Raw genomic sequence first — 12884 nt, forward strand, 5'->3', positions numbered from 1 at the left:
GCGTGCTAAATTCCCAAATACTAGGAAGAGAGGTTGGAGATTGCACTGGATATGGGAGGGTGATTAGGCAGCAGAAAGAAGGTCTTCAGAAATGTGGAGGATGGGAACATCCTGGTGGTGTACATTGGTGTTACATGGGCAAAACACATGTAGAGCCAATTCTTAGAAAAATACTGAAAGCAATGCACATAAGACAAGCTCTTCAATATCTCTAATTATCAAAGAAATGTAAAATTTAAAATGAGGAAGTTTTGCCAGTTAGACTGAGGATTTTTAAAATAACATGAGCACACTGTTGGTCAGGACAGCACTTCCTGAATGGTGGGCCCAATAAGAGTTTTGGAGATATTGATGCCTTCAGCCTTAGGTGCAGCTGGAGCCTCTGGGCTGATTGGCCTGGTAGAGAACACCTTCCTCTCTTTACCCTCTTGCCATCCAAATATGCTCATTTCCTCTATGAGCCATAACTTGAAAAAAGATGGGAAGTACCAGGTTAGTGTTTAAAGTAGTACAACTATTTTAGAGTGGTTTGGGAATACAGAGAAACAGTTTAAATGCACATATGCTATGACCTCTCAATTCTATTTCTAGAAACTCAGATATTAACTGGCAAATGTACAAAAATATGTTATGGACGTTTATTGCAGCATGGATTGTAAAAGCACTAAAGAAGTAAAAACTGTATTAACCCATTTTTCATATGGGAACTATACAATGTAATACTAATACATCTTTTAAAAAGGTTAAAGGGGATCCTTGTATACTGACATGGTGATACATATATAATGAAAAAAGAAACATAGTAGCAAGCAAAGTAATGTAGATAGTATTTATAGCACGAGTCATTGAAAAATCAGGATATAAACTATCTGGTGTATTCGGGGTTAATAAAGAAGGCTAATAAAGATTTTCATTTTGGAAAGAAAATTATTTCAACCAAGTGAAATAATTGCAGTCAAGGTCTGTTGCATTTAATAGGCAAACCAGGGAGACAAACCCTCATATTGGTGCCTTTGTCTAGTGTTTTCCCGTCTGGGTGTGTCACAGGTAATATTCATCATCAAAAGGAAGAAGACAGCTTAATATCCTCTAAAGAGATTTCACAGTTCTGCCAAGGATGCAAGTGTAGTATTGCTTTGGACATAGGATAACACAGGAAGAAATATTCCTCACTACTACCAATTAGAATAGTGAAGTCTTCCGCTTTGAGAATTGCTAACCTGGCATCTTCCAATTGTCTCATTCATCTCCCAGTATTTTCCTCCTTTTATAAGACTAAATAATTAATTTAGTAAGATTGTTGAACAGATTTTTATCAGGCTTATCATGTGGATATGCCAATATTGGAGTGTATATTTTGTATGTATATAACTAACAGATTTTCCTTCTCTCTTTTGCCAAAACCCAAAACATTGACTAAGACATAAAATGTGATAAAAACAAAGACATACGTTATTTGGAGTCTGAAAAGGCAGCCAGCCTTTTGGTGGAATAGCTAAACATGCCTCACCATATCCTAAGCTATTAGCAAAACACTTCTTATGCCAATTTATTGAGTATCTTCCATGTATGAAGCATTATTAAGAGCTTCAGAGACTATAAAAAGAAATAGTGGAGAGCCTTTTAGTCTTTAAGGGAGAACAGCTTTGACATACAAGTTAAAAAGCAATGCCCTGCACCAAGTCAAGCAGACACATTGGCATTCTATGATTTCCATAGCTGCTATCATCTCCTACATGAAACCAACCTAACAAGTTGCAGAGGCTGGATGTGTCTGTTGGCATAGGAAGTAGGGACATAAGACTAGCAATGTGAATTACCACCAAACTCTTTTGATTTCATACCATCTCTTTCAAGTTGATCAGTCTCATTTGGGTAAATATTCAGGCAATTCAAACTTCCATTTTCTAATAGGGCTGATTGTCCTCTACACTTTTTACTTATGAAGATGGGGTCTAGGTTCAACAGGGAGCTGAGGTGACCTCAGGGCTTTGAGGTTTTGGCCTGGTTTTCATGTTGACATCTTGTTTTGCTTCTCCCTGAGAAGCAACCTCACTTGGTGCCAAGTTTGGTGGTGATGGAGTCCATTACTCTGGGAAGGTGCTAGCATCTGTCTCTGCTGATCTTGAATAAGGGTCTACTTGTCTACACGGGCATCTGTCAGAACCGGAGAGAGGTGCCCCTTATGGGCAGACACAGCCATACATTAGCATGTAGGACTCGGCATGGACAGTACAGGCCAGAGTATAGCTGAACTCACCCCTTCAGCAGGCTCCTTGGCACAGAGCCCAACCTGCACAACCATGCTTGGTCGTCCTGTTTCTCATGAAGCTTCCCCCATCTGCTCCCTTTGCAGCTTGATATCAGGCATTTTCTGACCCATGGGAACGACACAGACCTTTCCCAACTTTGGAGCAGCACGTGGCACTTCTGGATTCCTCCCATGTCAAAGGCCAGTGGGAACCATATTGCTGTCTACAATCTCAGGCTCATCTATCCAGATACCTGTGAGTTAGATCCAAGGACAGAGGCTGTTTCCTGATGGACACTATTATGAGTTAAATTGTGCCTGCTAAAAAGATATGTCTAAATCTGTGGTGGTTTAGAACTATGGATCCCAGAAAAACATGTTCTTTAAAATTAAGCCTTTCCTCTGGGTGTAGACCCATTGTAAGTAGAACCTTTTGATGAGGTTACTTCAGTTAAGGTGTGACCCACTCCAGTCAGGATGGGTATCAATCCTATCACTGAATCCTCTATAAGCAGAATAACATTCAGAAAGAAGGAGAGAGACAAAGCCACAGTAAGCAAGAAGATGAAGTCAGTGAAACCTGCAGGAAAAGGGAGAGGCAGGGAGTGGCTCCCATGTGCCTTGCCAAGTAATAGAGGAGCCCAGGCAAGGATCAGAGGCCACCAGCCCCAGAACACCAGTCTTCAGGAAGAAAGCATAGCCTTGTCTGGATCTGGACTTTTTCCTAGCCTCCAAACCTTGAGTTAATAAATTCCCATTAATTAAGTCAATTCCTTGCATGGTATTTGCTTGAGCAGCCAAGGAAAGAAAAACAAAGTTCTAAACCCCAGTACCTGTGAATGTGATCTTATTTGGAAATAGGGTCTTTCAGGATGAATTAAAGGTGGGCCCTAATCCAATGACTGATGTCCTTATAAGAAGAGGAGGTGAGACAGGGGGCAGAAAGTCATGTGAAGATGGAGGCTGAGATTGGAGTGATGCATCTAAAAGCCAAGAAATACCAAGGATTGCTGGCAAACATGGGAAACTAGATGTGATAGATTGAATATGTACTCCCTCAAAAGACAGGTTTTAATATTAATCTGCATTTCTGTGGGTGTGAGTTTATTTGTAAATAGGGCCCTTTGAAGCTGTTATTATTGGTTAAGATGTGGCCAACTGAAACAGGGTGGATCTTATTCCTATTACTGGAGGCCTTCCTTCTAAAGAGAAGGCCGCATAGGAAAAAGCCGAAGTCAGCAGAACCAGGAAGAACAGACACAAGGGGGAGAAATTGCCATGTGATGGGAGGCAGAGACACAAGCAAAGGAAGCCCAAGCATTGCAGCAAGTCAGCACCCGGATGCTACAGACTTTGGGGAGAAAGCCTGGTGTTGGGGATTGCATCATGCTTCCCACAAAAGGCATGTTCAGGTCCCAATCCCTGTTCTTGCAGGTGTGAACCTGTCTGTAAATAGGACCTTTGGAGAAGTTATTAGTTAAGGTGTGCCCAAACTGGATGAAGGTGGGTCTTCATCAAATTTGGCTGAAGTTCTTAAAAGTGAAGGAAATTGGACACAGAAGAAGCAGCCACAGGGAGCAGCCAGAAACAGGAATTCACTGGAACCTGGAAGAGAAAGGAGAAGATGCCACTATGTGCATTGCCATGTAGTGGAAAAGTCAACCCCAAAGATTGCCGGCCAGCCAGAAGATACTGATCCTGGGAGGAAGAAAGCACTCTAGCTTCTGTAACCATGAGCCAATAAATTCCTATTGATAAGCCAACCCACTGTATGATATTTGTTTTAGCAGATAAGAAACTAATACACATGGCCTTGTTGACGATTTGATTTTGGACTTCTAGTCTTCCAAACTTTGAGCCAATAAACTCCTATTGCTAAGTAGCATTTGTCAAAGCATCCTGGCAAACTAAGACTCTAGAAAAGGCAAGGAAGGATTCTCCCTTACTGTTTTCAGAGGGAACACAGCCCTGGACACCTAGAACTGTGAGACAATAAATTTCTGTTGTTTCAAGTCACCCAGTTTTTGGAACTTCATTGTCAGCCTTAGGAAACTAAGACAGACACTAACAACCATGATTTCATAGACTTTTTTTTGCCATCAGAGTGAGAGATTAAGGCCTGATCAGGATACCCTGACTTCACTCTGTGCCAGCAGGACCAGCACCTGAACTTTTATTTCCTTATGCAGTCTCATATTTTGTGCTTTTCAACTAGAGCACTGAATTAATTCCATCAACACAAAGAACAAGTAATTTTGAAAATGTTCATACTCATTAGAACTTCATTTAAACAGGCAACTTGCATCAGCCTAGTTCTGAGGGGACTAACAAAATTGGGAAGCTTCTCACATCTTCCAGATTTATGTTTAACATACAAACTTATCAAATTATTTGGCAATAATAGTTGACTGCATCATAATTGTCACAAAGTGATCAAACGTGAGAAGTTACCAAATCTCTTACTAACTCACTGCCTTGTCTTTAGTTGCCCAAAGAGTCCTCCTTCTGCTATGAGTTTTTATTTTTTAATGTAATTTGTACTCAGGGTTTTCAGACAGTGATGCCAAAGTGACCATCTTTACGTGATTACCTAAGAGTGACAACATCACTCAAGTGTGATGCAACTGGGGGATTCTTCACTGAGGGTCTGGGATGGGGTTTTAAAGGAATCATGCTCCCTAAATGGCATGCAAAATGTAATGAATTTTCTGGGAAAGTGTCCATAGCTTTCATAACATTCCCTAAAGTACCCATGACAAAAATAAACCAAACAAAACAAACATACAAAAATCTACCGCCTAGAACACAAGTAGGACCATCCCTAAAGGAGCTTTCATGACATATCTGAGTGGGAAATATTACCCCCAAAGTCCCCATGCTTGTTTTGTTACGTAAATAATGCCTAATTGAATCTAGGGAAATGATATATACATATATTAAAATACTACTGTCTTTTCTTGAATTCTTTAAACTTAAAGCTAGGCTAACTGTCTTTGCTCTTCAAAGGTTAGTCATCAGAGTTTATAGGAAGAGAAACCAGAAAAAAATGAACTTCCTTTCATAGCTTTAGATCTGCTGTACAAATATAATATCTGTTAGAACCCCCAGGGGCTACAGTGGAGCAATATATAAGTACAGAAATATGATAAAGAAAAACATTGACTCGTCTGCTATTGCAGTTGAATATATACAACTTTTTTTTCTGTTTTCAGGAGAGAACACATAAAACCATTTAAGGTGCACTTAATTTGAATAGAGATATGAGAATTTTAAGACATTTTCATGAAGAACTGAAAATAGAGTTCAGGCTCCTTTTTCCACGTCAGCTAGAGTCAAAATGGCAAAATGAATGCATTCCCTTTTCAACAGTATCCTCTCTTTGGTGCTGAAAAATCATTTGCAGGAATATTTTTCAAAAACCATGTAATTTGGATTACTTTTGATGAAGGAAGGTACAAATCCTTTGGAACATCCAAACAATGTGCCACAATTGCTCCAAATTGGCTCTTTATCTATTTCATCAGAAAGTTTTTTCTCATTGCATCTTGCTTAGTTTCTTGCTCCTGTTGTCAACACCCACCTTACACCCAACCTGCTGCCAAAGACTTGGCAGATCTACCACCCGCAGCTTCTGTGCCATCCCATTTCCATGTCCGACTGTAACTACCTAGACTCCCATTTGCATTAACTCTCACCTGGCCTATTGTCAACTCCTACCTCTTGACTTTCTTGCCCCTATGCCCTCTTTTTGAAATAAATTCTCCAGACTGAAATCTGATTAGCATTCATAAAGCCCAGAAGGATTCACGTTCCTACCTTCTCCTTAAATATCCAATGGTTCATCCTTGAGAGAATGGAATTCATCTTTGGCTTGGCATTCAATGTTTAACCACACAAACCACTCCTCTGACAAGGATATTAACTAGTCCTCTCAACTTTGTGACTATGGGGTAGGTTGGCAATGTCCTAGGAATTCCTCAACCCTACCTAAGTTGAGAAAATATCTTTCATATATCTTTGGTCCACTCCAGCATAAAGCAAACTTCCCTGTGTTTCTTAACTCCTTTAGCAGATTTCCACTAAGGATTATTGCCTTAGGAACTGTCTAGTGGGAAGAGGTCATTGGGATCTGACTTTTTTAAGTCCTTAGAGAATAATAATCTTTAAAGCTAGACTATGTGGATAGAGGACAGGGCTTTTCTAAATTCCAACAGCTCCGATGGCACATCAAGGACAAAACATCAAGCACAAATGAAAAATGAAAGATAAATTGAAGTTTATCAAAATTATAAACTTTCATTCTGCAAAGGACACCATCAAGAGAGTGAAAAAATATCACATAAAAAGGGATATTTTCAAATTATACATCTGATAATATTTTCAAATTTTGTCTGATAGGGGACATATCTGGAACATAGAAAGAGCCTAACAATAAAAAGACAAATAACTCAATTAAAAAATTAAAGGATTTGAATAAACATTTCTCCAAATAAAATACATAAATAACCAATGAGTACATGAAAAGATGCTCAATAGGCTTAATCATTAGAGAAATGCAAATCAAAATCCCAAAATATCACTTACACCCACTAAGATGGCTAACATAAAAAAGACAGACAAAAGGAGTGTTGACAAGCTTGTAGAGAAATTGTAAACCTCATCCTTTTCTTGTGGGATTGTAAAGTAGTACAGCCACTTTGGAAACAGTTTGTCAGTTCTCCAAAATATCAAACATGGACTTACCATATAACCCAGCAATTCCACTCTTATGCATATACTCGAGAATTGAAAGCATGTCTAGACTAAAATCTATGCATGAATGCTCACAGCAGTATTATTCATCATAGCCAAAAGGTGGAAAATCTGTCTTGATTTGTTAAGGCTGTTGTAGCAAAGTACCACCAGCTGGGTGGCTTCAAACAACAGAACTTGATTGTCTCACAGTTCTGGGGGGTGAAGTCTGAAATCAGGGTGTTGGCAGGGCCCTGCTTTCTCTGCTTCCTCTCATGTCTTCTCCTGGCTTCTGGTGCCCCCAGGTGTTTCCGGGTTTGTGGCTGAGTAACTCCAGTGGACATTTTCACATGGCCATCTTCTCTTCTCTTACCTCTTCTCATAGCATCCTCTCCTACTGTAACCTGTTCTCCCTTTCTTAGAAGGACGCCAGTCATATTGGATTAAGGCCTACCCTACTCTAGTATGAACTAACTTTAACTTGACTAATTCCATCTATAACAACCTGTTTCCAAATAAGTTCACATTCTGAGACACTGGTAATTAGGACTTCAGTATGTTTTTTTTGGGGGGAGGGGGGGGGCAGGGCATAATTCAACCTGTAACGCAACCCAAATGTCCATCAACTGATGGATGTATAAATAAAATATAATGCAATATCACTCATCAATAAAATTAATGATGGATACATGTTGCAACTTGAATGAACCCTGAAAAAAAAATTATGTTAGATGAAAGAAGCCAGTCACAAAAGGCCACATATTGTATGATTCCATTTATATGGAATGTCTAGAACAGACAAATCCATACAGAAATAGAAAGTAGATACATGGTTGCCGGGAGATGGAGGTAAGGGGGAAATTGACTGCTAATGGGTATGGGATTACCTTTGGCGGTAATGAAAGTGTTCTGAAATTAGACAGGGCTGATAGTTGCAGAACTCTGTGAATACACTTATAATCACTTAATTGTATATGTGAAAAGGGTGAATTTTATGGTATGTCAATTCTACCTCAATAAAGATGTTGATTTTAAAAAATATTATTGGTAACAAAGTGTAATTTAAAGGCAAAATTTAAACACTCCTCAGTAGTTTTACTAAAATAATAAGACAGTGCAAATAGAGGAAATGATGTCAGAGCATCTTGCCTACAATTTGAAAAGAAAATAAAGTTTTCAATAATAAGCAGGAAGCAGAGAAAGAAAGAAGAAATGAGAGTAGGGGAAAAGGCAGTCTAGGGGGCCTCAGGGATCGCAAAGCATTATGTTCAGGAATATTGATGGAAATTCTGATAATAAAACCAGATGACTTGAGGGAGACTCTGGGAATCTTTGGGCTGAGCTTCTGCTTTATTGTCAAATCTTGCCAGGCAGTTCCTGTGCTTCAAATGTCTTGACCTTTTGTGCCTTGAAAGATTGACCTCAGAGACCAATATACTTAAGGCTCTTTCAACTTTTTGCACTTCTGTCTCAAAACCCACTCTAACTTCAGAAATTCCTTTATTTTCTAAGTTGTATCTAAATCCCTGATCTGTTGTTTACTTCTTTCCTGCCACCACCCAGATCCTGAAAAATGAAGTAAAGCACATGGAGCAAAGCTGGAAAGTGGAAAGGGACGTTTAAGTATCCAAAAGGGCCTCTTGCCACGGATGTCAGCAGTTTATAAGCTACCATGTTTGCATATTAAGCCATTCTGTTCCCTCCTTTGATCCTCAGCAGGGGAATAAGGGAGAGTTTTTGCAAGGCAGCCAGACAGAGACCATCAAGAGACAAGACTGATGGTCCTAGGGGGCAGTCAGCAGGTCCGTATGCTGCCTGTCTCACTCTGTACTCCTAAACCACAGGGACAGAATAAACAACCCTTGGAGTCTTGAGGAAACAAATATGGTCATTGGTTCAAGATCAGGAGTATTCCAATAGTCATCACGAGACCAATGCAGCCCAAAGCATCAGCAAAACCTGAAAAAAGCAAATGATTAAATCATTGATCCAATTGCATAAATGATCAGGATGGTGAATTGAACACATGTAATGAATTCTCCTGCTGTCATAAATCCTTAGATATGATTATATATAAATATTCACATGTATGTATGTATGTGTACATATATACATATGCATGCCTGTATATATGAGTATACATAGGTGTATATATGTATATACACACTCACACACACATACACACACACATATTGTCAGTCACGAGGAGAGGCACCTAAAGAGACGTCAACACACTCCAATACAGGTGTCGGCATTGTTAGCAAAAGCACAAGGCACAGACGCTGATGGAAAGATGTTTCACCCACACAAAAAAGAGATAGAGCGAGGTCAGCTTCACTAGTGGGCATTGGTTCCCCAAAGCCAGTGTGTCTCAACCTGTGGCCGACACAGGGAGATGTTCTGCACACAGCACCGCTGTCCTGGGTTCATGTAGTGCTGAGTGGAGGAACCCCATGCCCTCCCCACCAGGGACAGACATACCACTGGGTAAAACATGTCCACCAGAGTCTGAAGGTCTCCAGTGAATGTTTACTTATGCTCAGGATGATAGGGGAAGGAATGTTCCGGCAGTCCCCTTATCTACTTTGGAGTCTGTGTTTCATCTCACTAGGCTGACACACCTGGTCCTGGGCACAAGATGTATTTGTGGGCCCCAGGGAAAGGTGGCAGGCCATGCTAGGACAGCCCATGCCTCCCCACCCCATATGTGTGTACATATAGAGAGAGGCAGGGGTTATATAGCCATAGATTATATAGATATAGAGGAAATCCAAATAATACTGGACCATAAAAAAGGCACCACCAGAAAACCAAAATTTGCATAGTATTCCTTAAAGATAGAAAGCAAATAGAATCCAATTGACAAAGAGAGAAATTGTAAGAATATGTAAGGTACCCAAAGTCACTCAAGAACAGGACAACAATGATGTTGGCAACTATTTTGGAAGCTCCTGGTTGACTCAGTTAACAAAGCAAATGGTTTGAGAGCCTGGGGCAATTGTCACCATGGATAAACAGAGTACCTGGGTCTGTTGGTGAACACCTGGAGATCTCCACTGTACAAGTCTAAAGCACCGAGGGAGGCAATGCCCATTGCTAGCTGGGGATGTCCAAGAGGGAGAATTTTGAGTCTCATTTCCTGATACTCTACACAATAGCCCTATGTGCCATTACTACATTACTTGCAGCTCCCGGAAGGTGTCCTCTCTTAAGCTACCAATGCCACACCACACCAAGCTACCTGGGGAAGGATTACTCATTAAGTCAATAAATACAGTACCTATAAGACACTTGTAGTCATGCCTGGTACATAAAAAAAAGTTCAAGGAATGTTTCTACTATTATTACTATTATTATTACTCATCTGTTATTATTTTTTTACTTTATTTATCATTAGAAAAATTTAAAAAAATATTCCAGATAAAATAAAACAAAGGAACAAGAAAAACAAATATCCTGAAATAACTTCATTGCTTCCCATATGTTCCTACCAGACCACACACAAAAAAATTAACACACCATAGTCATTCCTGAACATTCCCATGTCATTAAGATTACCCTCAATATCTTATCTGTTCTTATTATATTATCACTCCCCCTGTACTCATCTTTTAAATCTCATTTCAGTGATCACTTCAGAAAATCATTCCCTTACCTAAGTTCTCTAACATGGAAATAGAATGTTCCAAAATATTTACCACTTTCCTTTTTGGGAAACAGAGGGTCCATGTTCATCTGCCTCTCTATTTGGATTGGGAGGGGAGGGATTTTTAACTTAGTCATCTACATATCCAACATCGAGCTCATGTACGAGCACATAATAGGCATTAAACAACTTTGCTGAGCCAACAAATAAGAAAGACAGTGAAAGTGACAGTTTTCCTCAAATAATTGACAAGATGTGTGAACAGCCAACAGACCACTGAGCATTTAATTGTTGTACCCCAGTGTCTTGAAATTGGCAACTGCGTGAGCTGCATTACCTTTGACATGGGAAAATATTTTGCGTCTTTGAATTATTTGTCTCAGTAAATTGCCCTTAATAAGACAAAGACCATCAATTTGCAAACTCTTCATCACATGACACATTTCTGTGATCATAGCTTTTGAGAGGAGTGATTGAAAACTTGATCCAGAAATTAGACAAGTTAGAATTGGATGTTATGATCTTAAAATTATTGGCTTTTTTTTTTTTTTACCAGCAGTGGATTCACTGATGATGGGCTCAAAGCCACAAATGACTGACTAACATGATATCATGGTTGAAAGCTTCAGTTCCTTACTTCCTAGCAAATAAGTAGGGGATTCTCCTAGGCTAAATTATTGAAGCAAACAAAGTTTGTCCTCAGTCCCACTTCTTTTCTCCTTTCTATGTCGTCTCCTAATCTATACCATCATCATGTTCATCCTCCCATACTAAATGATCTTGTGTTCTTAGAGCATCCCACTGTGGGACCATCTGAAATTTAAAATGTCACAAGTTTGCCATCTCTCCCACAGAGCATGTAGCAGCTGAGAAAAAAACTAGTAAGCTTATTTTCTGGACATTGACGTGGGTTTAAGAGCCCATTCTAGGATGATTTGCTTTTATGTTGTCATTTTTTCATAGCATTATCACAAAAAAACAATACCTATCTGAAGGCATTATTCTTATGGAATTTCACTGTCAGTGTAAAGTTAAGGAGGCATTTTGGGGATGGAGCTGGCACTAGTACTCTTTGGGTCATGCCAAGGATGTGGCTAGACATACAATCAGTGTTACGTATGTCTGGTCTTGAGACTGAGAATATGCTGCTATCATCACGAGGAAATTGTTCAACATAAAGAGTGCACACTATCATGATTCATATTAATTGTTGGTTCCACTTGGGAAGCTTTATCATTCTGCTGGGGCTGCTGTTTACATGGGTACTCTCTGTGCAGCAAGGGGCTTTGTGGGAAATGACAGCATCTGGTTGCCCCATTGCATGCTTGCTCTTTTCTACATAGGGTCCTTCAGAGCCATCTCTTCCCAGCTGCCATTCAGTTAAAATGAGTCTTTGAATGATAGAATGAGGTGAGAGAACTCCACAGCATGGTGGTCATTACTCCTCTGCAGAAGAGAGGAGTTCATAAGAGAGTGTAGCACTAACAAATCTCAGTAATATTTGTGAACTTTGGGGAAATTGTTGTATAAGTTTATGCCATGTGACTATCAAATTGCAATAAACATGACAACATATGTTGCAATGGAGAAGTGATTAATCACACATTTTTAATTCCTAAAATTAAAATAATGCATGCATTTATGAAGGGATTTTAAATTATTTCTCTTCAGTGGTTATGGCAACAACAAAGCATTAGGCTTTGTGATCTATTCAATGATGCTATTTTACCTGCTACTATAGGGTCTTCCAGAAACACATGCTACTTTCTTCAATATCCGTTAAACCCAGGCTGCCTTTAGCCATGTTCTACATTCTAGTATTCCTTACTTCTATATGTCTCATGGTCAGGCACCTCAAAGATCAACTAGTGCTAAATCATTCATTGAAGATCATCCAGAAACAGACTAAGTATGTCCTTGTAGATGATACTGTATTTAGCACTATACAAAGTAAATTTGAAAATATTATAGCCCTATAAGGAGTATAATCTAAGGCATAACGATATGTCATGCAGATGTATGCAAACATGGATAATATAGTAGATATTGGTAGTTTGCCTCTCTAACATAAATTCAACATTTTCCCAGAAATCTCTCTTCTGTTTTCTCTGTATAGGCCTGTTATTCTTCCATATTGATGAGGTCTAGGTCTGCCTCCACCACCAGCCTTAGGTGTGGAACACGTGGCCCAGGCCTAAGCAAACCAGCTTATCAAGATTGTGGTGGATTGAGTCATGTACCCCAGAAAAAACATGT

The sequence above is a fragment of the Choloepus didactylus genome, chromosome 4, assembly GCF_015220235.1.
Source record: "Choloepus didactylus isolate mChoDid1 chromosome 4, mChoDid1.pri, whole genome shotgun sequence".
Classification (NCBI taxonomy): Eukaryota; Metazoa; Chordata; class Mammalia; order Pilosa; family Megalonychidae; genus Choloepus; species Choloepus didactylus.